The sequence below is a fragment of the Myotis daubentonii genome, chromosome X, assembly GCF_963259705.1.
Source record: "Myotis daubentonii chromosome X, mMyoDau2.1, whole genome shotgun sequence".
In the NCBI taxonomy this organism is placed as follows: domain Eukaryota; kingdom Metazoa; phylum Chordata; class Mammalia; order Chiroptera; family Vespertilionidae; genus Myotis; species Myotis daubentonii.
In genome coordinates this window covers 64,121-89,573 of record NC_081861.1, presented here as the reverse complement: position 1 = coordinate 89,573, position 25,453 = coordinate 64,121, and positions in this window count along the sequence as shown.

The following is a 25,453-nucleotide window of genomic DNA, read 5'->3' as shown; positions in this document are numbered from 1 at the left end:
TATGTTGAAAACGGGACCCGTCCAGCGGGCGCCGGAGGGAGGCTGGCTGGTTCCCGCTTCTCTCTCCTTGGCAGATGCGATCCCCTCCCTGTCTAGGGCACGAACACCAATGTCGCAGCCGAGGCAGGGGAGCGGGCCATGGAGGGTTAAAGCGGAAATTTTGACTCCATAGATCTTGAAGAACAAAGAGCTCCCTTATTTTTATTTTTTAAAGCGATGCGGGCGAGGAAAGCGGGGGACTCTACCAGGGATTTCTCAGTAAATGCTTTGCAGGGACTGGTGCGTGGGAGCAGCCCACACCTGAGCCTAGTGGAGGGCGGGGGTGAGGGAGCGAGGCCCGCTGGCCCGGCGCCGATCAGAGCGTCTGAGTGCAGCCGGGGCGGGGGCTGTGCCTGTGCCTGGCGGTGGTGGGTGGTTCGGGCTGAACAGCTGAGGGGATTGTGCTGATCAAACGTGCATAACTGATCCTGCGGGAGCCGCCGCTGACTGCTGTGCCGCAGAAAGAACTGTGTCTGGAGATGAACAATGCCGTCCTGTTCGCCCCCGGTTCTCCCACTTTGGGGGGATTTGAAAATGGGGGTGCATTTTTAGGTGTCATGGGGGTGCTACTGTCATTTAGTGTGCAGGGGACAAAGGACACTTAGCATCACACAAGCATGTTCAGGCCCAGATACCAATAGTGCTCCCACGGCCCTGGCCGGTGTTGCTCAGTGGATAGAGCCTCGGCCTCCAGACTGAAGAATCCCGGGTTCCATTCTGGTCAAGGGCAAGTACCTCAGTTGCAGGCTCTTTCCCGTCCCAGGTCCTGGTCGGGGCTCATGCAGGAGGCAACCCATCGATGTGTTTCTCTCTCCCTCTCTCTTCCACTCTCTCTAAAATCAATGGAAGGTATCCTTGGGTGAGGATAAAAAAAAAATAGTGCCCCCTCGACAAAGCTGGCAGTTGTAAAGAAAGTTCCAGGTGTCCTTTCTAAAGAACCGATCGCTCATTAGGGACTCGGTCATTTTTCAAGGTGACCCCTGAGGTTGGGGCAGGGCCTCATGGCAGCAGAGAGCTGGTAACCTCAGTGAAGCCTGCCTGCGCGCCTGTGGCCCCAGGAGGCAGCGGAGGCGATGCCTGGGGACCCACTGACATCCAGCTGCGGCCACTTGGAGCCAGTTACCCCAAGGCAGAGTGAGAAACACCCATGGGTGGCTCACTGTGCGGTTGGGCCCGCCACAGCGAGACAGTGGAAAGTCAGAGAAGCATGGGCGACCCAGACAGGAGGCCTTGGCTGGACAGAAAGGGTCCCCTGCTACTGACTTTATTCTGCTCTGCAACCCCAACCTCACTTCTCCAGTTTTCATATATATATTAGTGGCCCAGTGCATGGATTCGTGCACATTGAAAGTTAAATAATTAGAAGAGATATTTTAATATTGCTATTTGCCCTTTCTCTGTAATGGACACTGGTCGCCTTCTGCGGGGCAATCGGTGGGGTGATTGGGCCCCCTCACATCTGCCTTGGCCTGGTGCTGCCTGCTCACCTGCTCCACCATCCCACCGTGATCCCGTTTTCGAAGGGCCCATCAGGGCCGGCAGTGCCTCCACTGCTGCCTGCTGCCAGCACCATGTGGCGGACACCTGCCATGGTCCATGCCGCCCCCTGGTGGTCAGTGCACGTCATAGTGAGCGGTCAAACTCCTGGTCAAGGGGACAATTTGCATATTAGGCTTTTATGATGTAGGATTGATTTTAGAGAGAAAGAGAGCGGGAGAGAGAGACAGAAACATCCATGATGAGAGTGAATCATGGATCGGCTGCCTCCTGCACACCCCACACCGGGGATGGAGCCCACAACCCGGGCCCATGCCCTGACCGGGACTTGAACCATGACCTCCTGGTTCATAGGTCGACGCTCAACCACTGAGCCACTCTGCAGTTCTTAAGGGGAAGAGCCTGGTCCCTGAAGGCTACGGGAGCCCCTGCTGGGAGGTCGATGCCATGCTCCAGCAGGTGCAGGAGGAACCAGGCACCCCAGGGCTGCAACATGCAGTCACCCCACTAAATGAGAAGCAAGAGGCTCTTTCAAGCCCAGCCCACTGTCACCCTCCCCACCTGCTCATCTTGTGTCCCGCAGTCTGTGGTCCGGCCAGGCCAAGGGACTTTAAAAACAGGTATTGAGGTCAGTTCCTAGCCAGTGTTTTGTCTTCTGCTAATCAGTGGTTTGCAAGGCAAAGGAGCAGATGCCGGTGGCAGAGAACAGAACTCAGATAGCACTGGGGGAGGGGAGCTGGCTTTCCACAGGCCTGCGGGGGGGGGGGGGGGGGAGAGGGGGAGGAGGGACCGGGCCCATCTGCTGACATTTTTACAAAACAAATAAGTGTGGGGCAGAGCCGGTGACCTCAGTGTGATGGAAAAAGGCGGTCAGCAGAGTGTCTGCCAGAAATGGCATGTTTCTCACCCACCTGTTAGGAAGCGGAAAGGGAGACGTTGACTAATATCATCCCTGCGAGCAGTGAGCGGGGCTGCACGCCTGCGGCTCTGAGCACCTGATGTGGGTATCGGATTTCATCCTCCCCACCCTCCCAGCTGGAGGCGGGGCAGGGTTCCCAGTTCAAAGAGGAGGAAACTGAGGCACAGGTATTCAGTTACGCAGCAGAGGTTGTGAAGCTCAGAGGCCGTGGAAAAGGGATTTGGTCCTGGCAGCCTGGCCTCAGAGCCTAAGAAGTGAGCACCCAGGCCTGCACCAGGAGTCTCCAAACAGGCTGTGTGTGTGTGTGTGTGTGCGCGCGCGCGCGCGCCTGTGTTCTGGTTAGCTATTGCTGCATAATGAATCATTCCAAACTTCTTGACTTAAAAAAACACACCCAACTATCTTTTTTTTTTTTTTGAGAGCGAGAGAGAAAGAGAGGGAAAAACATCGCTGTGAGAAACATAGATTGGTTGTCTCCCATTTGCGCCTGACCAGGGATCAAACCCGAAACCTAGGTATGCGCCCTGGCTGGCAATTACCTGGGAGGGTGGGGTCCCTGAGCTGGGGGCAGTTCTTGTCCCCCAGCCGGGCCTCAGAGCATATAAGGCTGCTTTGATTGGCTTTGAGGGTCACCTAGGGGCTCTGGATTCACCAGTAAAGGGTCAGCTCAGGGTAGACGGGAGGCTGGTGCAGTGGCAGCGGGTCTGGAGACGGGAGGAGGTGGCAGGCAGCAGGGCGGCCCCTCCTGGCCCCAGAGGGGTTGTGCTCTGTGGCTGATTACTAGGCCCCTCCCAACCCTCCTGGGTCCCAGCCCGCTCCTGGGTGCAGGCAGCAGCCATTCTCCTGGGCTGTTTCTGCCACATGCAGCCAAGGCCCGCCCGGCCCCGATGCATTTTTTATTTTGCTATATTCTTTCCATTGTGCTGACGTGAATAATTTAAACTGACACAGAAGGAGAGGGCCGCCCTTGCCACAGAGGGAGGCTGCCAACTCTCCCCTCACCGGGGTACCCCCCCCCCCCCGCCACTGCGCCTCCCTTTGATTTTGTCTCCTGTGAGTCTTTCTTCCCTGTGCTGTTTCCGTCTGTCTGCTTCTTTCTTGAACCTGTTCTTGAACTCTCTCTTGCGCTCCCTCACGCTCCACATGCACACCTGAGGTGTGCGTGCTCGCTTATACACCACCCCCCTGTCCCCCCCTCGCCGGTCTCCGTGGGCAGAGAGTGTGACATTTGCGTGTCTGTCTCCAGGATACAGTCGCTCCCTCTTAGTGTGAATCCTCTGGAGACAGTTCTCATCTGCATTTCTCTTTCTGGGTCTCATTTCCCTTCTTTTCTTTGGCTGGCTCTGCTGTTTGCATATGCGAGGGCGAGGGCTGCATTATTTGTGAAGTGGCCTCCTGTTACCAGCTCTTTCTGCAATCACACAGCAGGTCGCTCTCTTGGGGGTTGAATGGGGAAAGGAGAGAATGCCAGGGAGGACTCATCATCCTTGCCAAGGAGGCTGTGAATTTCCAGAACATGGGAGGCGGGGGGTGAGTTTGAGGTGCCCAGACACTCAGGGGCTTTTGTGTGTCGCTTGGGCCTTCTGTGGCTGGTGTGTGGGGCTGCGGCTGGCCACTGGCATTGTCTGGAGATCAACCTTGGCCTCTCGCAGCCTTGAATCAGGAAGTAGGCTTTATTTATCAGGATTTCCTGAAGGTTCTGGCCTCCAGTCCAAACGTGAGTCGCATATGTCATTTGAAATGTTCTGGTAGCCACATTAAAAAGGTAAAAACAAAACAAAACAGGTGAAATTAATTTAAAATGTATATCTTATTGAACCCAATTTCTTCAAAATAGCATTTCGCTATGTAATCTAGAAAAAATTTTAATAACATATTTTTACATTCTCTTTCTGGAACTAAGTCTTCAAAATCCAGTTTGTATTTTTGTTGTTGTTAATCCTCATCCAAGGATATTTGCCCATTGATTTATAGAGTGGAAGGGAGGGGGAGAATTAAAGGGAGAGAAACATCCACTGGCTGCCGCCCGAACATGCCCTGTTCAGGGCCAGGGATCAAGCCTGCAACCCAGGTACATGCCCTTGTCCGGAATCGAACCTGGGACCCTTCCGTCTGCGGGCAGACGCGCTAGCCACTGAGCCACACTGGCTAGGACCAGTTTGTATCCAATGCGTACAGCACATCTGAATTTGCACTGGCTAATTTCAAGTACTCAATAGCCACATATGGCTAGCGGCTATGGTATTGCACAGTGTAGGCCTGGCCTACCCAAGCCCAGAATCCGGCCCCTCAATTTGGGCTGCCTCAGTGGCAGCGATGTTAGTGAACCGGCCTTGTGTGCATGTGTGAGGAGAGCCTGAGGCGATGTGTGGGACGTTCTCTAAGCCAGTGGTCGCCAACCGGTGGTCCGTGAGGTGCGAAGGGTTGGTGACCGCTGCTCAAAGCCATTATTCCCCCGTTACCATCATCCGCAGTCATTGTCAGCCCTGCGCTTTGTGCACTGGGCATCCCAGACCAGACTCTGTTATCTGGGGGAGCTGAGGGTGCAGTTCAGGGGCTCTGGGGCTGACCCCGCACTGGGCCTCCTTCCCTGGTGCCCGCCTCTCCCCCTCCCCTCCGGTTCCAGGCATGCCTGGCCTTCCCCTTCTATATATAGCGGCTGTGGTGACAGCTGGTCATCGAATGAGTCATCAGCCACTGCGGGCGTCTCTGAACAGAACCCTGAACATTTACCCTTCTGAGCTGCTCCTGGGAAGGGCTGGCCTTGGGGGATTGTCTTAAAAAGCCACGGGAAGATGGGGGGTTCTGACCGATCAGTGGGCCCCTCGCTGAAGGCCTGGGGGTGCCTGGTAAACACAGCTGGCTTTGCGGGACTGGCTCCGGGGGAGCCATTGAACACACAGGCATCTATTGCTAAACTGAGGGCTTGAAGGGAGCTTTTGCTCTCTCCTTGGTCATCCTGCCCAGTACCTGGCCGGCCCCAGGTTGCCCCTGGCTGTCGGCCCTGGAGATCTTAGCTCTTTTCAGAAGTGGCAAGGCTGGCCCTGGCTGGGTGGCTCAGTGGGTAGAATGTTGGCCTATAGACTGAAGGGTCCCCAATTTGATTCTGAGGTACCTCGTGCCTCAGTTGCAGGTTCCTCCCCGGCCCGGGCCCTGGTCGGGGTGTGTGTAGGAGGCAACCAATCAATGTGTCTCTCACGTGGATGTTTCTCTGTCTCTCCCCCTCCCTTCCACTCTCCCTGAAAATCAATGGAGAAATATCCTCAGGTGAGGATTAACAACAACAGAAGAAGCAGCAGCCAGGCTGCCCACAGGAGAGCCCATGGCCCATCTCCCTGCAGGGGGATGTCAAGGCCTGAAGGCGGCCTCGGAGCCAGAGCCGACAATGGGGTCTAATCTAGGCTCTGCTCGCTGCTGTGGGCAAGTCCCTTCTACCGCTTCTCCTCTATGAATGCGCTCATACCCGCGCAGCTGGCTCATTTCTAGAAACTAGACGAGGGGCCGGCTGTACTGAGTCTGCCCACAATCCCTGTTCTCGTGGGCCTAGGCCTTACGAGGATTTGTGTGGGGGTGTTTCCCTGCCAGAGGGTGAGGGTGGGGGGAGCAGGGGTCTCCAGGAGAGGAAGCCACTGGGCGCTGTCAGTGATCAAGAGCTGCCCTAGGACGGGCCTAGAAACTTCCAGGCACTTCTAGCTTTCTGGGGGTGAGCTGCTTCAGTAGCTCCAGTGGGGGGCGAGGGGGGCTCTAAAGAGAGTCCCAGGTGCAGGCTGTTGGAAGGGGGGGGACCTGAGGGCCTGCCCCTCCCGCCCATCAGCGGCCAGCTGCCCGGCCTGGGTGGGCCTGGTGCCTGGGGAGGGAGGCAGTGGAGTGAGGTGGGATGGGCTGCCCAGGCCTTCCCTTCCCACCAGGGGGAGGGGCAATGGATGTAGAGGCTTCGCCCAGCCCCACCTCTGGGAGCTTCTGGCCCCGAAACTCCAGCCACGCCAAGGCGTTGTCTGCTGCACAGGCCAGGCTTCTGAGAATCGCTGCCCAAAAGGCTTCAACATTCCTGCCCCGAGTTTCATGTTGGTGTCCCCGAGCCTGGCAGCCTCTGCCTTCCTTCCACCTCCTTCCCCCCCACTCTCTCTCTGCTGCTGCCTGCCTCACCCGTGCCCTCCCTGGCCCACGCCTGGCTCTTTCCCACCCATTGACTCCACCTTCTCCATCCTTCCGCCTCCCTGTCTGCACCTACTCAGGGTTGCAGCATAGCACAGGCCCCCAGCCCCTCTCTCACCCACCGAGGCTCTGGGCCCTACCCCAGGGACAGGAGATGGGGGGTCTGGTCCCGGACATGATCCATGATCCCCCTAACTTTCCATTCACCGGGAGCGATGAGTTTGTTTTCTGCTGCGGAATTCCAAGTGCGAATGGCTTTACCACTGCTCCTTCCTGGCGCAGCTGGGAATCTATTTATCGCCGGGTCAGGAATGTGACTTCTTGGCTTTTCCATCCCAGCAGAATCCTTTCCCCTCCCTTCCCCTTGCTCCCCTCCTCTCCTCTCCCTTCTCCTTCTCCTCCCATCCTCCCACTCCCTCTCTCCCCTTCTCCCCTGGCCACTTTCTCTCCCCTCCTTGTCCTCTGTCCCACCCACCTCCTCCCTCTCCCCTCCCTCATTTCCTTTTCTCTCCCTTTCCCCCTTCTTCTCTCTCTGCTTTCTCCCCCCCTTCTCCCCCCAGTTTGGCTGTCTTCAGGTGGAGGGCTGACAAGTGGCTGCGGGCTGGTTCCTGCCTTCGGTCCCCACCCTGCCAAGCACCTTCACTCCCCCGTAGTCATTATTAAAAAATTGTTTAACACCGGGCATGGCATGCACTTGATATTCAGTAACAGTTGAATTGAAAGAGGATGCTTTTAAAGTGTCATTAAGACAAATGCTCTTTGAAAATGTTACAAAAATTATATGTAGCTATTTGAAAATAAAGAGTATTCTACTGTCTCAGGAAAAGTACTTCTTTCAGTTGCTCTTGCTTGTTAAGTGATGGTTTTGCAGCATCGCCCGCCCTCCCCCCCCATTCTGTGACCCCTCCCCCTTGCTAAGGGTGCCTCCTGGGGAACTGACTAGGAATGAGCCCCATAAACTGCTTCCTGGCCACTTACGGTGGCCTTTCGGTCACTACGCCCAGCTGAGGTCTGAGTTGCTGGCAGTTAACCTCACACGGAGGGGAACAACCCTGGGGCACGCCAGCCCCCCCATGCCCACCTGTGGGCAACGTTGCCCAGCATTCTGTATTGTTCACCCTGGGGAGGGCCGGGTGGGGGCAGCGTGACAGTCATTGCAAACCCACGGGCATTAGGAGGGAAACCAAAAACACATCGCCATCTGAGGCCCGCGCACAGGGGTGGTGTTCGGTGGAACTCCACGTATAACACATACACAGACCATCTACAGATCTATGTTCTTGACCTTGAACTCCTGTGAGACGATGGCTTGCTCAAGGCAGGTCACTTGACCCCTGGGGCAGGCACCTTGTTGTCCCTCCACCAGGGTTGGCTCTGGTGCCAACAGAGGGCCCCTTCCACCCTCACTTGGGCCTTTTGCCAAGGCAGTGCCCACAGGGCGGGCAGCCTGCACCAGTGCCCCTGACTATGGCCTTTAGGATCGCGTGAATAGATGCCTCGGCTTCCTCCTCTGGGTGGGACGATCTGAGGTGCGCCACACTGTCAATCAAGTGTCTCATGGCACCGAGTGCCACTCACCCACGGTGGTAGCCAGCACCCTTCTCAGCTTCCCTTCCGCCCTCATTGCCCTACCGGTGCTTCTAGAATCATCTCTAAAGAAACTGCTTGCACTCAAAACCTTGTGTCAGGTTTTGCTTCCAGAAGAGCAAGGCTCGTCCCACCTGAATGAAACCGCCTTGTGCTCCCTCAGGGCGCTTCCCCTTGATATCGCCTGTCATGCTCTGTAGCTGTGCATTTGTTCGCATGTGTCTTTGTTTCATGTCTGTCTTCTCTGGTAGAAGGCAGGCTGCATGAGGGCAGAGACCACGTGCATTTTGTTCTGTTGAAGGAATGAATGCAAAGGCCTTAGTGGTGGCTTTAAAGCATGATCCCCAAGTGTGTGACAGGGCCCTGGCTGGTGTGGCTCGGTGGGTGGGAGTGTCGTCCCGTGCACCAAAAGGTCACCAGTTTGATTCCTGGTCAGGGCACATGCCCAGGTTGTGGGTTTGGTCCCTGGTCAGGGTTCGTATGGGAGGCAATTGATCAATATCTCTCTCCCACATCGATGTTTCTCTCTCTCTCTCAAATCAATAAAAACATATATTTTTAAAAGTATGACAGGGCCAGGCAGCTTCCATCTTGAACCCCGAGTGTCAGTCATGTGAGAACTCTGGTGACCCTGAGTTGGCCAGGCTGTGAGGAAGCTGGGTGCTCAGATCAGCAGCCCTGGCTGAGCCCAGACTTTGAGTCACTTCAGCCCAAGTGCCAGACACGCGAGCCTCCAGGGGACTGTAGCCCCGAAACCTTCACGCCTTTTCAACGGAGACCCAGGCATCGGGGCGCAGAGGCACCAGACCCTGCTGCTGTGCCCCGTGCAAATCCCTAACGGCACGCACAAGAAAGTGGTTGTTGAGCTGCTAAATGTTAGAATAATCTGTTATGCACAAATCACTGGGGCACCCTTATGGTAACCAGGCGGTGGCCAGATAGAGGGGCCCGAAGTACACCTCCTGCCTTCCAGGAACTTACAGTCTCAGAGCTGCTTGCTGTTGCATCTGTGTCTTGCAAAAGCCTACATGTTGCTTTTTAACAATAATGAGTAGATTTTTCAAAAACCACTTCCAGATGGTGTGGGGGGAGGGGCGCTTCCTGAGCCAGTTGCCAAGGGAAGCGCCAGAGGTAGGTGGATTAGATGACACAGACCCAGGGAGTCCTGGCCTGCAAGTGAACCGTGGGCTCGCTGTGCCCTCACACCACGGAGAGGACACCAAGGGGAGCTCAGAGGTGCATCCCTGAGGCAGACGGACAGGGCCACGACTCCCCGCAGGCCCCGGCGCAGAGATGGTGTCTGCTTCCTGGAGGAAGACGGCCTTGGCTTGCTTCAGGCAGGGAGAAGGGGACTTAGGCCCAGCCGAGGCCGCCAGCTCCCTTGTCTGACTCCAGAGCACAGGTTTGGAACCAGGGGTGCTCAAGGGAGTCCTGGTGTGGCTAGTTCTCTCTCATGGATGTTTCTGACTCTGTCCCTCTCCCTTCCTCTCTTCAATCAATAAAAGAAACATATATTCTTAAAAAGAAGTGAGTGTGATTTTATGCTGCTTATATTTCTGTTCCTCCTTTAAAAAGAATAAAGCTGCCCTAACCAGTTGGCTCAGTGGATAGAGCGTCGGCCTGCGGACTGAGGGCTCCCAGGTTCGATTCTGGTCAAGGGCATGTACCTGGGTTGCGGGCACATCCCCAGTGGGAGGTGTGCAGGAGGCAGCTGATCAATGTTTCTCTCTCACCGATGTTTCTGACTCTCTCTCTCTCTCCCTTCCTCTCTGTAAAAAATCAATAAAATATATTTTTAAAAAAAAGAATAAAGCTAATTTTTACAATGCCGGCCTGTCTCAGTTTTGCTGAAGTGAAACAAAGAAAAGGACTCTGTCTTTCCTGGGACCAGTCATAAAGGGTGTCTTTCCTGGGGGCGGCCGAGGAGGAAGGGACGTCCCAGGCACGGTGAGTACAAGGAGGCCCCCAGCCCCCGGACCTGCAGTGGAAGATGAGTCAGCACTGAGAGGCTTCAAACACGGCTGGATCTTGCAACTTCAGAGGCTGCCTTTCCCTTGGGTTCCTCGCTTGGTCGCCGTTGAGACCGTCGCACACTGCACCCTGAGCCGCCCTTCCACGCTCCCTAATACCACGCCTTCCCAGACAATTGAGCAGCCCAGCTAGGTCAAGGCCTGAGCGTGCAATTTGGGCTTTGCTACTCAGCTGTTCAACAACTATTTAGTGAGCCACACGCCAGGCATATCTATAGCTGCTTGTGTAGCTGTGAATGGAACAGATGATACCTCTACCCTCATGGAGCTCATGTTTTAATAAATATTTTGGAGGTGGGCAAAGAGAAAATACAGAAAAACAGGAACATGGATCATTGTCCCTCCAATTATGATCTCCTGGCTGGCTAATGTCTTTTCTCCCCAAGCACATGCCAACTTTGAGCCTTACCCCCGGTGGGTGCCCTAAAGAATGGTCCAGCCCCAAGCCATCCAGGCCCAAGAGAACTAGATCCAAGTCCCCTGTCTTGGTTGACTAAGGTTGACATTCCCAACACCACTTCCCAGTTCCAACCACTTCTTTCCTGAGCCCATAACAGAACAGGTGATACCATCTCTGGGAGCCCTCATCCCTGACCCCTATCCTGCCTGACTCTATAAGATAATATTGTCAGAGACTTTTCCCACAAGAGACTGAGAGATGCTATAGTAGCAGTCATAGATTATTACCTGGAGTTTCCTTATGATTCTGAAAATAGATTAATTTGGTGTGTGTGTGTGGGGGGGGAGCACTATGATTAACAAGGCCCTCAGAAATAGCACCAAACAGTCCAGCTGGCGTGGCTCAGTGGTTGAGCGTCGACTTATGAACCAGGAGATCACGGTTCGGTTCTGGGTCAGGGTACATGCCCAGGTTGTGGGCTCCATCCCCAGTGTGGGGCGTGCAGGAGGCAGCCGATCCATGATTCTCTCTCATCATGGATGTTTCTCTCTCTCTCTCCCTCTCCTTTCCTCTCTGACATCAATACAAATATATTTTTATAAAAGAAAAGAAATAGCACTAAACAAAAGAGCATGTTAAGACACGTGTTGCTCTATGGATGGTGGGTGCTTCTGTCTCATTGTTAGTTCTGGCTGCTCCTCTCCTTTGGTTTTCAGACTTCCGCTGGAAAGCCACTCTGGATTAATCTGTCACATTGTCAGTGTCGACACTGGCAGCTTTCTGCATCCAGGTCCAGGTGGCATTATGTTATCTCCCACTTCTGAGTTGCACTGTTTATTTTCCATAGAAAATTAGACCAGAAGCACACCAAGGAGGGGGGGGGGCTGTTGGGATTTATTTCTTTGACGTATTGCCCATCTTCTAGTTTCTAATTTACAATATTCTCAGGGCGTGCCTTCCAAAACTTGGCAAGTCTTTAGCTAACCCATTTTGAACTCCAACCCAAATCATTTTGAACCCCCCGAGTAGCAGATAACCAACTCTTCCTGCCTCCCGTCTCTCCTTCATCACACCACCCTCCCTGTGTGTGTGCTCGAGAGAGAAGGAGGGAGTGTCAGGGTCAGGGTCAGGGTGGGGGTTAGGACTTCCAGCTCCAGAACTGTGAGCAATACGTTTCTGCTGCTTATTTTTAAAAATGAAAAAACAAACAAACCAAAAACCTGCACACAGTATGTACTATATGACTCCATTTGCAAACCCTGAGTACAAAGACGGGCTCTTAGTGGCTAACTGAGGTTAGGGTTTGCGTTATGGGTAGGACCTCCAGCCTCCAGGGGTAGGGTTAGGTTTAGGGTTGGAGTTAGGGTTTGGACTTCTAGCCTACAGGGTTAGGGTTAGGGGTAAGGTTAGGGTTAGGACTTCCAGACTCTACAACTGTGAGCAATACTTTTTTGCTGCTAATTTTTAAAAATGAAGAAACGGCACACCATATGTACTTTATGATTCCATTTGTAAACTGAGTACGAAGAAGGGCTCCTGGCAGCTAACAGGTTAAAAATCAAACAAACCACCCCACAGAGCCTAGCAGCCATTTCTGCACTGGGGCCTGCCTGCACTGTGTTCTGCTGGCTGAGCCAGCCCTTATAAAGGACTTCCTGGAGTCCTATTTCAACCAATAGGATGGAGGCTTTCCCTCATCCAATGGGAGCTGCACAGCTCTGGCCAACCAGAGCGGTTCCATTCTGACCAATCAGGGACCAGGGGTGGGGACTTCTGTCTATATAAGCCAGCTCCCCTATTTCTCAGAGGGAACACTTTTCCCAGAGGCAGCATTTCTCTGGTTGGAGCTGAGTCACTGAAGTGGACTCACAGAGCAGAGCGGACTGTCCCAGAGAGGACCTGTCTAGCTGAAGAGGGGCTTGGCACCAAGGCTGCCTGGCCCTGGGCAGCCTCATGGCCACCCTGTTTTCACAACCCCCGCTGCAGCATACTGAGCTGTTTCCTTCTGCACTGCACCCTAAGTTGGAATTCCTGCTGGGGTTGAATTGGTGCTAACAACCATTGTTTTACACATTGGAAGTTTAAGAACAGGGAAAACTAATTTGGGCCAGTGGCTCTCAACCAGAGGTGAACCTCCACGCTGTCCCCCATTGGGGGGCATTTGGCGATGTCTGGAGGCATTTTTGGTTGTCACACTGGGGGTAGGCACTACTGAGCACCTAGTGGGTTGAGGCCAGAGACCTGCTAAGCACCCCACAGGGCACAGCTTGGCCCCAAATGTCAACCATGCAAGGTGGACTAGCCCTGGCCTGTGGTGACAGGAGTCCTAAAAGTGGTGGCCTCTTGGGATGTGCCGACTGGGAGGGACACGAGGGAACTTTCGGGAATGATGGCAGTGTTCTATATCTGTGCTAACACGGTAGCTGCTTGCCGCATGTGGCTATGCAAATGAAATGAAATACGATAAAATATCCGGTGCCTTAGTTGCACTAGCCGCACTTCAAGTGCTCGCTAGCCACATGTGACAGATACAGAGCATGTCCAACTTTGTAGGAGGTTGCATGAGACAGCGGTGCTCTATTTCTTGAGCTGGGTGGTGCAGAAGGCGCAGGGACACTTAAAATATGCACATTTTCCTGCATGTAAATGACACCCCCATGCCTAGAGCCTGGTGGGATGACAAATAAGTCTTTCCTGCAGGGGAAGAGCGGGAATGCTGGTGAAGTCACACTCCCCTCTGTCCTCCAGGTTGCCCCCCCCCCAGGCATCTAGAAGCTGGGCTGGACTTCGAGGGGGGGAGGGACTGCTGAGAGTCTTCAGAGGGGCCTGCCCAGGGCAGAAAGCATCAAGGCCATTTACCCTCCAGGGAATTCCCTGGCTCCCAGTGGATTTACAAGTGGGTCAAGTGGACCTGTGCAAAGAAAAGACTCATTTCCTCTCCACCCCCCTCCCCCTTGGTAACCTCCCCCACCGGGTGTGCAGGCTCGCCCGGCAGAAATTGCTCCATTCTCCGTCACTGCCGCCTCTCTCCTGCCGCCTCTCTCGCTCTTCTGCTGTGAGGGTTTTACAATAACAGCATTGTAACCACTTTGAGAAAACCAATAAAAAGGCGGTGACAAAAGAATAGCCAGCCGGCTGGAAATTGCACGCAGCAGCGAGGGCCGGGCCTGCGCCGCTGTGTGTTTAATAGTGCTCCAGGGCTGCGGGCTGCAAAGACGCACGTGTTTATTTGGGGGATGTGCCGTCGCTTAAATAATGAATCTCGCCTAAGCCTCGGGGTGAATGCAGGGAGCCCTGGCTCCCGCTGTCGCTCAACCGGGGCCAGTAAACAGAGGCGCAGGGTTCTGGTCAGCAAAACCATTGACCACCTACTAAGGCGATGAGCCTCTGCTAGGCACTGAGCCATCACGAACACTTTCCCCGGCCTGCTGCAGTGTATATATTGCAGAAAATTCCAGAAGCAGCTTCTGGAGAGTTCTGCACCCGTTTCCTCTCTTCTGGGTCATGGCCACCCTGTCTACTGACCCCTGGGGGCCCTCATGCTCACCAAGTCCGGCTCCGGCCCACTCCGCAGCTCGCTCAGTCCTTGCTGCTTCAAAGAGCAACCCAATGTCCTTTAGATATTTATTAATTTTCAGCTTAAAAACACTTCAGATTCGCAGAAATAGTACAAAGATTCTGATATCCCCTTCACCCAGATTGCTTTTTTACCAATTCCCTTTCTTCTCTCTCTCTAGACAGATATAGGCAGATAGGTAGAGAGCTAGGATATAGATATTTCTGAACTATTTGAAAGTAAGTTGCAGGCACAATGACCCTTTACCTCTGGCATAGATTTCCTAAGAAACAAGGGCATTCTCTTACATAAGCACAACGCAATGATCAAACTCAGGAAATTAACATTGCTAGACTCTTGTTATCTGATCTCCAGGCATGTACATTTCCCCAGTTGTCCCACGGCTGTCCTTGGTAGCCAGAGAAAAACATTTCTGTTCCAGCAGCCAATTGAGAATCACATATTGCATCTCATTGTCGTAGCTCCTTCGTCTCCTTCAATCTAGAACAGATCCTCAGTCTTCAGCTGAGTTCCTTGGCCTTGACATTTTTCAAGCATTCGGGTGAGTTATTCTGCAAAATGTCCTTCGACTTGGGCTCACCTGTGTCCTCATGGTTCCATTCAGGTCCTGCCTGTTGGACAGGCATAATCACAGAAGCCATACCAGGTCCCTCTCAGCGCTTCCTGTCAGGAGGTTAGCTGGTTTGCTAAGGTCATCAATGAAAAGTGGTGACTCCCTCCTTTGCATGAGTAGGTATCTTGTACACCAAGCCTTCTATCACTTAGAGCAGTGGTTCTCAACCTTCTGGCCCTTTAAATACAGTTCCTCGTCTTGTGACCCAACCATAACATTATTTTCGTTGCTAGTTCATCACTGTCATGTTGCTACTGTGATGAATCGTCATGTAAATATCTGATATGCAGGATGGTCTGAGGCGACCCCTGTGAAAGGGTCGTTCGACCGCCAAAGGGGTCGCGACCCACAGGTTGAGAACCGATGACTTGGAGGGTGCTGGTCACCAGAGGAATGGCTGGCAGGGCAGGTGGACCAGGAGCTTTCCCCGCGCCTCACAGCTGTATTGGTGAGAACAGGGCTTCTGGGACCTCTCCCAGGACTCCTTCCTCACACGCCCGCCCCTTCTCCCCAACCCAGACATCAGAGCATCAACCTGCAAAACAGGAGTCCCAGGTCCTCCTGGTGACACCCTTCCCACAGGAGCGGAGCTGTTCGTTACACCCGCCCGAAACAATCCCCTTCAGGCATTCCCTTCCCATCCTCCTCTCCTCCAGTTCTCCGGCTCCCCTGCGGGCTGGTAGATCAGGTGTTAATGACACCGTGTTACAGACCAGGAGCCTGAGACCCTGGGGTTAAAGCGCGGGAGGCAGACCTCGCTGGGCTTTTCTGAATTTGTCTGTGATCCCCAACCGGCTCCAGGATCGGCTTTTTTTCCTGCCTTCCGATCCAGAGGGTGCTGTGCTGTAGCGCTGTAAACATCAGTTAATTTCCAAAATGGCCGGCATTGTCAGCTGAGTGTGTCTCCTGGCTGACGATGTGGGAAGGAGCGCCTTGACATTTCTGGCTGTGATCTCAAGTAGCCTCGTGTAAGAGGTACAGCTTTCATCCTCCGAGCGCAGAGACGCGAGGGAAGAGGACAGGGAACACAAAGAAAGAGGCCAATTGAAGACAGCCAGCTCAGAAAACAGCAGGGCCCTCTTTGGATGAGAGCAAGGTGGATAGTTTTCTCCCTTCTTTTTGGCCAAGCTCTACCTTGGATTGCTGGGTAAAAGAGCTCGCTATCATATTATCTGTCATAAACAACCCCTCCCCCAACGGTTTCCATGAGTGTTTGGTAGCCATACTCTCTGTATGGTCCTGTGCACGTATCTAGGATACAGGTTCTCGTGTGTATGTGCGTGCCCGTGCGAGCACATATGCCTCTGTGTTCATTTTTTATTTTTATTTTTTATTGATGTCAGAGAGGAAGGGTGAGGGAGAGACAGATAGAAACATCAGTGATAGGAGAGAATCATGGACCGGCTGCCTCCTGCGCTCCCCACACTGGGGATGGAGCCTGAAACCCGGGCCTGTGCCCCAACCGGGAATCGAACCCTGACCTCCTGGTTCATAGGTTGACCCTCAACCACTGAGCCACACTGGCCGGGCACCTCTGTGTGTTCAGATGACTCACAGGGGGATCAATTTAAAATATTGATATTCTTAGTTAAATCAACAGTACACAATAATGTCATTGCACATGCGATCTCTGTTTTGAAGCCGGAAGGGGAAATGGACAGCCCGTCGCTATGGTCAGAGACTACACTTGAACTCCTGCCGGAAACCTGATGGTGACATACTTCATAGTTAATCCGGTTATTCAGGGTTTATTCCATCTGATGATGGAAGGGGCTCCTGCTGGCTTCTCCCAGACACGTGACTGAATTAATGAATGAATGAATTCAACTTCCCAGAGCAGATCTAACCTGCTTACTGGGACACAATCTGGTCATTAATTCTTGATAACCGACTGTTTCATCTTTTGATTAAAAAAAGGCGGGTTGGCTGACAGGGAGCTTACACGCAGCTCATTAACAAGCGGGTTCAGATGCGGCCCCGCGAATGCGCACCCCGATTCCAGGAAGCTGCTGCCGGGAGCCCAGGCCGCACTCCGGCTGCCAGGGCCAGCACACGGCTTTGTCTTGCTGAAGCAGCAGAAAGCGCTCAAGTTCTTTCAAAATGAGCGCTTTCTGCGCTCCTACCGGGTTGTCAAATTTTAATGGGTGCTTGTTAACAGGGACTCGGAAACGTGGTGATATGTGACCATCGGCGGCTTGCCGGCCGCCGCTGGGCTGATGGCGGGGATTTTAATAGGTGCCCTCCAGGCGCAGGCGGGGGGGGGGGCAGCTGCTGGGGAACATGGGGTCTCCGGGGGCCCAGGAGCAGGGATGGAGGTCTTGGGGCTTGCTCTCCCAGGGCCAGGCGGGGAGGATGTGGGAGTGGGGGCGTCCCAGATGGCCTTTCCTTCAACGCCTGCCAGACCCCAGCGAGGTGAGGGTTTAGCTCTGCCTGCCCCCCAGCTGCCTCGATTTAAAACGCGCCTCCTTTAAAACGGTTGGGGGTGGCGGTGGCATTTTCCTTCCCTTCCTCTTCACTTCCTCCTTCCTCTCCCCCCTTCCTCCCCCATCCTCTCCTCTTTTCTTCTCCTTTTCCCTTACCCCTCGCCTCTCCTCTCTTCTCCCCTCTTTCTGACCCTCCTCTTCCTCTTCTTCCAGCCCTTCCCCTTCCCCCACCCCCTCTCCTTCCCCTCCCCCACCTTCTTTTCCCCTCCCTGCCTGCTCTCCTCCCCCTCCTCCCTGCCACTCTTCCTCTCCCCCCTCTCTTCCCCCTTCCCTCCCCTCTTCCCATTCTCCTCTCCCTCCCGCCCTTTCTCCTCCTCTCCCCTCCCCCTTCCTTCCCTCCCTCCCCCCTTTCTTTCCTAATGCTCAGTCCAAGGCTCAGAGTATCCAAATGTCTTCTGCTGCGTGTTGCTAGTGAAATGCCACTTCTCAGTCAGACTCCAGCTCGCCTGCGCTTCCCCGTCAGCCACTCCCTCCCCCAGCACCCCAAACGCCCCAAGCTCAGCGCTTGCCCGGTGGTTAAGGCAGGACCCAAGGTGGCTTCTTGCTGCTTGAATCTGTGGCTGAGTCACCAGCCTGAGATGGGCAGGGCTCAGGGAAGGGACAGCTCCCAAGGAAGGGACAGCTCACTGTGGGGAAGGAGGCGGCCCAGCTGAGGGTGCAGCCAGCCCCTGGGCCCGGCTCCCGACTGACGGGCCAGCTGCTGGGCCCTTCTGAGCAGGGATCTTCGGCTGCTTAGTGAGAGTCGCTGTTTGCAAAGCAGGAGGCTGCTAGCCTGGACCCAGCAGAGTGGTGTGTGTGTGTGTGTGTGTGTGTGTGTGTGTGTGTGTGTGTGCGCGCGCATATGGTGGGGTATGTGTTTGTGTACATGTGTTTGTGTTGTATGTGTGGATGGCGGCAGTGTGTGTGCCTGTGGTGTGTGTGCAGGTGGCGGTGGTCTGTGCAGTGTGTGCGTGCGCTGTGGGGGTGCTGTGTGTGCATGGTGTGTGGCATGTGCGTGCATGCATGTGTGTGTTCGCTCTGCATCCCTGGAGAGAGGAGATGAATGCTCTGGCCCGGGAGGAAGGGATGAGCGCGCTCAGGAGGGCGGGAGCGCGGTGCCAGGGGAAGGCTGGTGTGCCCAGCAGGACCCAAAATCCAATTAAAGAAAGAATGAGGGAAATGCGAGGTCTGGACGGAGCGCTGGCACCGCGGCCGGCTCCTTGGCAGGGCTCTGGGAGGGAGGCCCGGCGCGGCCCTGGGCTGTGGGGACGGCCAGGCGCAGCCGCTCCCACGCGCCGCAGCCAAACACGGGGCGGCTGCCAGGCCCGCCCCGCCCGCCCGCGGCCCAGCGAGGCTCCCGGAGGACCCGCCCGCCTGTGTCCTGGGCGCGGGGAGCCGCCGGCCGCCTGGCAGCGGCGGGAGTGCCACCGGCCGAGCTCCGGGGCATGTGAGCGCCCGCCGCCGCCTGCGCTCATTGACATCGGTGCGAAGCGCGCAGGCAGATTAAAGGCAGCATATGGCCCCCCAACTGGAAGCCAGCGGAGCTGAACCAACACTGGGAAATTGTGTTCAAACCGCATTGAGAATCCTGGCAGCTGCGCCTGGCATGGGGAGCAGCCGGCGACCTGCATACAAAGGGGGTTTTATACGCAGGGGGTGGCGGCAGCGGGGAGGGGGGATGGCACCCCTCCATCCCGCAGCCGCTCCCCTCCCCCCGCCCCGCCCCCCCCCCCTCCAGCCGGAGCTGGGCACTGGCCCTGGGAGGCGTGAGCTATTTGCCCAGGTTTCTGAACCTGGAGAAAGGAGGGGGCTCCCATTTAGAACTTCAAAGCCAGGAGGGTTCCTCAGGGTCCCCTAGGCGCTTCCTCCTACATGTGTCCCCGCCCCAGCTTGACCCCCCTGCCTCTGTGGGCAAACGCCAGTGAGGGCGCCCCCAAATGCCCCCCAGCGCCAGTGTGACACGCAGACTCCTGGGCCATGGCTCATCTCCCTCCCTCCCTCCAGCGCCGCCTGAGGAAAAAAGGGGAGACAGATGGTTTTGTCACCTCATACAAGACGGCAGACGTGAGGCAACTGCCCCACGGAAATCAGAAACTGAACACCATGGAGTTGGGGGCGCAGACTAATGAACTTGCAATAAACCAACTGGACCGGGTGGGGGCAGCGTTTGCAGAGTGAACAGGCAGAGTGGGCCTGGGTGCTAGGCCTGGTACTGGGGTGCGTGGCGGGTCACGTGAACATGTGGACAGAGCCAGGGGAGGTGAAGTGGGGGAGGCGGGCAGTCGGGGGTGATGTGCCTCATGGAATAGGAATGAGAGCACATCATCTCCTGGCCTCATTCTCTCTCCAGTCCATGGGAATCCTAATTAACCCCCCCCCAGGATGCCCCATCCGGAGGACAGCTGCAGCCGCATGAAGTCATTCGCCTGCGCTCTCGTCCTGACTGCCCTCTGGTTGGCATTGGGGAGGGAGGGGTGAATCAGATTCTTTCCACAGTGCGGCTCCCACACTTTGGAGAAGGAAGGGGTGTATGGGGACATGACTTGGCCTGTTTCCTGGAACCTGCGGGGATCACCCTGAAAGTGGCTTAGGCCCCCCCTGCCCCTGCCACAGGGAGTGGGGGTAGGTTGTGAGGGACGGTGGGGACCTCCTTAGACACTGTGAGATGGAGACACAGGGATGGCCCCTGGGTAGAGGAAAGGGAGGCTGTCTGCAAGGAGTGCCGTTGCCATAATGGCCCTAGGGATGGGGGCGGGGGGTTGTCAGATGTGCTGCCCAGCTATGGGTTTAAAAGCAACTTCAGTCCAGCCGGCCTGGCTCAGTGGTTGAGCATCGACCTATGAGCCAGGAGGTCATGGTTCGATTCCCGGTCAGGGCACAGGCCTGGGTTGTGGGCTCGATCCCCAGTGTGGGGCGTGCAGGAGGCAGCCGGTCCATGACTCTCTCTCATCATAGATGTTTCTCTCCCTCCCTCTCCCTTCCTCTCTGAGATCATTACAAATAATTCAAAGCAACCTCAGCGCCCTGTCACCCCAGCCTGGATCTCAGCAGCCGTGGTTGTTAAGCACCTTCTCTGCTGCTTCGTCTAGTTGTTGGGTTACTTATATGTGGAAACTGGCCGTGTGAGGCTAACGTGCCAGGGTAACGGCAGTGATTGGCGGGCTGATCCTGGCTGCCCCCCCCCCCCCCGGGCCCTTCCTCTCAGAAGTCACCTGTGGCTGCTCTTTCCTGGGTCAGGGCAGAGAGGGAAAGGATGGGGGGAGTCACTGTGGCCTGCTTTTCACCACCCACCCTCCCTAAGCCCCTCATTTTCAGCTTCTCAGAGTTGCTGGGCGCAGGAGTCAGGATTTGCTCAGGAGGGCGGGTGGGCTGGGCGAGGCTGGAGCAGAGCCAGGCACGCCTGCTTACCCTCTAGGCTTCGCAGAAATCCCCAGGAGCTGAGGACGTGGGCTCTGATTTGGATCTCCGTGGGAGGATTTCATGCTAGAATGTTCTCTCTCTCTGGTCTGCAGTTTTGTAAGCGGCACTCTTGCCTGGGGGCATCTTGTGCCTTCAATGAGGAGAGTAGCTGCTGGTTTGGGCAACCAGCTTGCTTTTCTGTTTTGGAAACTCAACGTGCCTGTGCAGTCACACAGTTCCGTGCCAGTTGCAACAGTCATTCGTGGACAGGCTGGTGGCAGAGGGGCCCTCGATTTGCTCCCATCGCCCTGTCTTCACCCCTCCCTGTCTCCTCCCTCTGACTCGGGGCTTTGCAGTGTGACTTGCTCTAGCCAACGGGCCGCTATCAGGCCTGGGCAGCAGAGGTTTGAAAGTGCATAGGTTCGCCATCAGTGGGCTAGGAGGTGGTATTAGAAATGCATCCGAGGGCTACCCCACTTTGCAAACCTCTGCTTCTATATCCCCCCCAGCACCCCAATGCCCAAAGCCAGTCACGGGTCCTAGCCACAGTCAAGGGCTGGGGAAATATACTCCCACTTCTAGTGGGAAAACTGCAGAATCACATGTCAAGGGTTGTGGGTGGCTAATTCTCATGCAGGGAGGGGAGAGGAATCAGGGAACAATGACCCATCTACCACTTTACCCAACAGCCTATAAACCACCCATGAAAGCGACATGAAATCTACCAAAATCAATCCCATAGGCCCCCATGTCACTGGTTCCAGAATGTGTGTGCCTGTGTGCATGTGTGTGCGCACACACACGTGTGTGCATGTGTGTGCACACCGTGTCGAAGGTGAGGGACCCACTGTCCCTCCCCACCCCCCATGAACCCCTGCTCTAACCCAGGTACCTTGTAACTTGCTGCCTTGGGCTCAATAAATATTTGTTGACTGACTGATAAATACAGGCTGACATTCACAGGGACAAAGCGAATCCCACGGAGGCTTGAACTGAATGCCAATGAGTCTGCCGATGACCTCCCTGCTCTGAGCAAGGGCCAGACCCCGCCTCCAGTTCTGGCGCAGGAATGGAGTTCCTCTGCTTCTGGCATGGCCCCCTGCGACAGTCCCACTCTGGCCTGCTGTGGCTGCCCTCGGAGATGTACAGCTTTCCCTCCACTCCCCGCAGCCGGGGAGGATGTCTGAGCCTGACACCACGCTCCCTCTCACCAGAGCCTCCGAGCTGGCGGCCCCGCCCAGGTGTTTGGAGCTTCTCTGTGCCAGGCAGCCGGTGGGGAGGTGTTTGCGGAGGCAGTTACCTCTGTCAAGATGCCGGCGGCCGCGGGTGATGGCAGGGTGGCAGGATGTGTGTGAGGCACGATCCCTGCGGGAGGATGGGGACGCGCGCACGTGTCTGCCAGATGTTGGGGCTGGGAAACCAGGCGGGTGTGCAGGCGGGGTGGGCAGTGGGGGGGGGGGCGCGGGGAGGTGGGCGGGGAACTCTGCGTGGGGGAGCAGCTGCTGCGTCTCCACAGTCATTCAGGACCTGCAAGGTCGGTTTAAACCTTGGTGAAGAGCTGCCAGAACCAGGTGGGGATGGAGCCGGAGCCAGGACACTGAGCAGAGCATCAAAGGCAGGCCGTGAGCCGGAAGTGCAGTGGGTAGTGTTTGCGGGAGAGAGAGCCCATTTGTTTTTCTTCTTATTTTTAAATAATTAATATTTCTTCCCAGCGTTCAAAGGAAACCACAGCTACTGCGGACAATTTGGAACTTACAGAAAAGTGTCATAAGGATGAGAAAAACGACCTATAATCTCTAGCTAGACATCACCGCCATTAACATTTAACACGTGTCCTTCCAGCCCCTTGTAAATGTGGGGGTTCTGATCTGTGCCCTGAATGTTGTCTGCATCATTTTAGATAAGTTCACTTGTCTGTGCCTCAGCCTTCTCATCTCTAAAATGGGCATGTGAATAGTGCTTACCGTATAGGGATGCTGCCAGGATTTAATGACATCACCCTGGGTGTTGCCCATAGCTCTTAAGAAAGGCTGGCTCTTGTCAGCGTGTTTTCATAGCACAACTTACACCAAATCCTTCACCCTTATACATTGTAGATGCAGTTTGTTATCTGTCCTATTTTACTGTAGCCATCATTTTTAATGGCTTCAAAATTTTGCACCCCATGGAGCATCGTCATTTATGTAGCAATTTTCTTGTTGCTGGACACGGACATGGTTCTCAATGGACATCTTTGCCAGGAGCTCCTTGAACTTGTTTATAATATTTTTTCCTGTTAGGAAAGTGTGATATACTCCTTATAGAAAAAAAAAAGGAAAATTACAGAAAATTTTCTTTATATTTACATATAAAACATAAAGGAAATCAACATTATCATTGGGAGAGGAAGAAAGCAGGGGTGGGAGGCTGAGAGAAGAGCCTGGGCCAGTCTTTGGTCCGTCTTGGAGGCCCCGCCTGGCAGCGTGAGCAGTGCCCGCGTTAAGTAACAACCCGGGACAATATGCAGGATGTCACTGAGCTTGAAGTGATTAATTGCCAACTAGGCCCTACGAGTTTCCTAACCAGCAGCGTTTGCTCCAGTGACCAGCTGGGGAGAGTCTTTAAGGTTTTTAAAGAACGCTTTGTGCTGCTGTGTGACAGGTTTCTGGAGTCTTTACCAGTCAGACAAGGGGGCTCTAAACATCCCCCAATCGGGACGCCCCTTCCCCTCACCCCTTCTCTGGCCCTAGTCGAGTTGGGGGCTGCCTTAGAGGTCAGAGCCCTGACCTCAGCCCATTTCCTCAGATCTCCTGTGAAAGCCCTCAGCAGCCCCCACTTAGCTGAGCCCTCTACCCTACTGAAGAAAGTTCTAGGATGGGCTGAGAAGAGTGAGTTCAAGATGGACAGATGGCTTTGAAGAAAAACCTTTGGGCATGTTAGGAACTTCTGAGAGCTTGTGACCTGTACAGCTGGAGGACCTGAGGTACAGGCGCTGTGGTGGCATCGGGCAGACTGTCCACAAAACTGGCCCCCAGCATTTCTTCCCATCAAGGAGAAGAAAGCGCCCGGCCCACGTGATCCGTGCTTGAGTGTTGATTTATGATCCAGGGGGTCATGGTTTGACTTCCAGTAGGGACACATGCCCAGGTTATGGGCCTGATCCCCCAGTGGGGGGCATGCAGGAGGCAGCCGATCCATGATTCTCTCATCAGTGATGTTTCTATCTCTTTCTCCCTCTCCCTTTCTCTCTGAAATCAATAAGAAAATATCTATACTAATAATAGAGGAATATGCAAATTGTTCAGGATGCTGTAACAGTAACAATCAGGCATGCGGGGGAGGGCAGTTGGGAACGATCAGGCAGGCGGGCAGGTGAGCGGTTAGGAGCCAGCAGTCCTGGATTGTGAGAGGGATGTCGAACATCCCCCAAGGGGTCCCAGATTGGAGAGGGTACAGGCCGGGCTGAGGGACACCCCCCCCCCCCGCATGAATTTTGTGCACCGGGCCTCTAGTTTAAAAAATAAAATAATATAAAGAGAGGGACACTGTTTTATTGAGTTCTCTATCTGCCCAGTGCTTAGCCCAGGGCTGAGGCCCAGGCATGATCAGGGCTTTGGACTGTCAGGCAATTCCCAGGCCTGGAGGCTGGCCCTTCCCTCCCTGCCTCTGGGGTGGGGTCTGCAGCTCAGAGGGGAGGGGCTGTGAACAAGGAGGTGAGGACAGGGCACCCTGGGAGGGGCCTCCCCAGCGCAGCAGCCAGTGCCTGGTTTGCTACATCTGTTGTCTGTGTCGGTGGCCCCATGAGTGTGCAGGGGGGACCTCTGTCAAGCTTGCTTTGGAGCTGGGAGAATCTTCCTGAGAGAAGCGGGATGTGTGTACATACACACACATGCACACACACATGTGCGCACACACACACGCACACACACTGCGCACTCCAGCACAGAGACTGCCTCAGGGGAGACACTGTCTGCAGGAACCAGACTCCGCAGCCTCCTCAGGGACTCGTCATCACGTCTCTCGTCAAAGTGTCACTTGTCAGGCGCGTGAGGCGCGCTGCAGCTCAGCGGAGCTCACCCCTCGCTCCCGCCGAGGAAGGGGCCTCCGAGGGGAGTGGGCTCGGAGCTGCCGGCAGGCGCCGCCTGTCTTGTCTTGGCAATTTCCTGGCCCCAGAAGCCTAATGAGCGCGGGCGTGCAGGCAGCCACCAAGGTGGTGATCAGGGGCGTCCACGCAGGGCTGCGCGGATGGCATCGCTCCAGCTGCATGCCCGGAGGGTAGCAGGTCTGCGCGGGACCTGCCCTCCCCCTTTGATACACAGGAGAGGAAGAAGAAAGGGATCCGTGTCACCTGCCCCGAGGAGGCAGGGGATGGGAGTGGGGGAAGCGGGTCTGAGGGCGAGGCCTGCAGCTTCCCCGGCCTCAGGCTGCTCTGTATGGTCTCTGGGTAAACACAGAGCCCTGTAGCCATTCTCAGTTCAGAAGTCTCTCCTCTGACTCAGGGGGAGTCCTGTCTTCCCCAACCGCTCCCTTCCCTTCTGCGCCTGGCCTTGCGCCCCCCACACAGCCTTCCCACTGCGCTCCCCCTCCTCAGAGCAAGGCCGAACTAAGCTTCCTCGTGCTGCTCAGTGAGAAACCAGGTAGCGTCTGCCCCGGGTAAAGCTCGAGCGTCAACCAAAGAACCAGGAGGTCAGGGTTTGGTTCCAGGTCAGGGCACAGGCCCGGGTTGTGGGCTCCATCCCCAGTGGGGGGTGTGCAGGAGGCAGCCGGTCCGTGATTCTCTCTCATCATGGATGTGT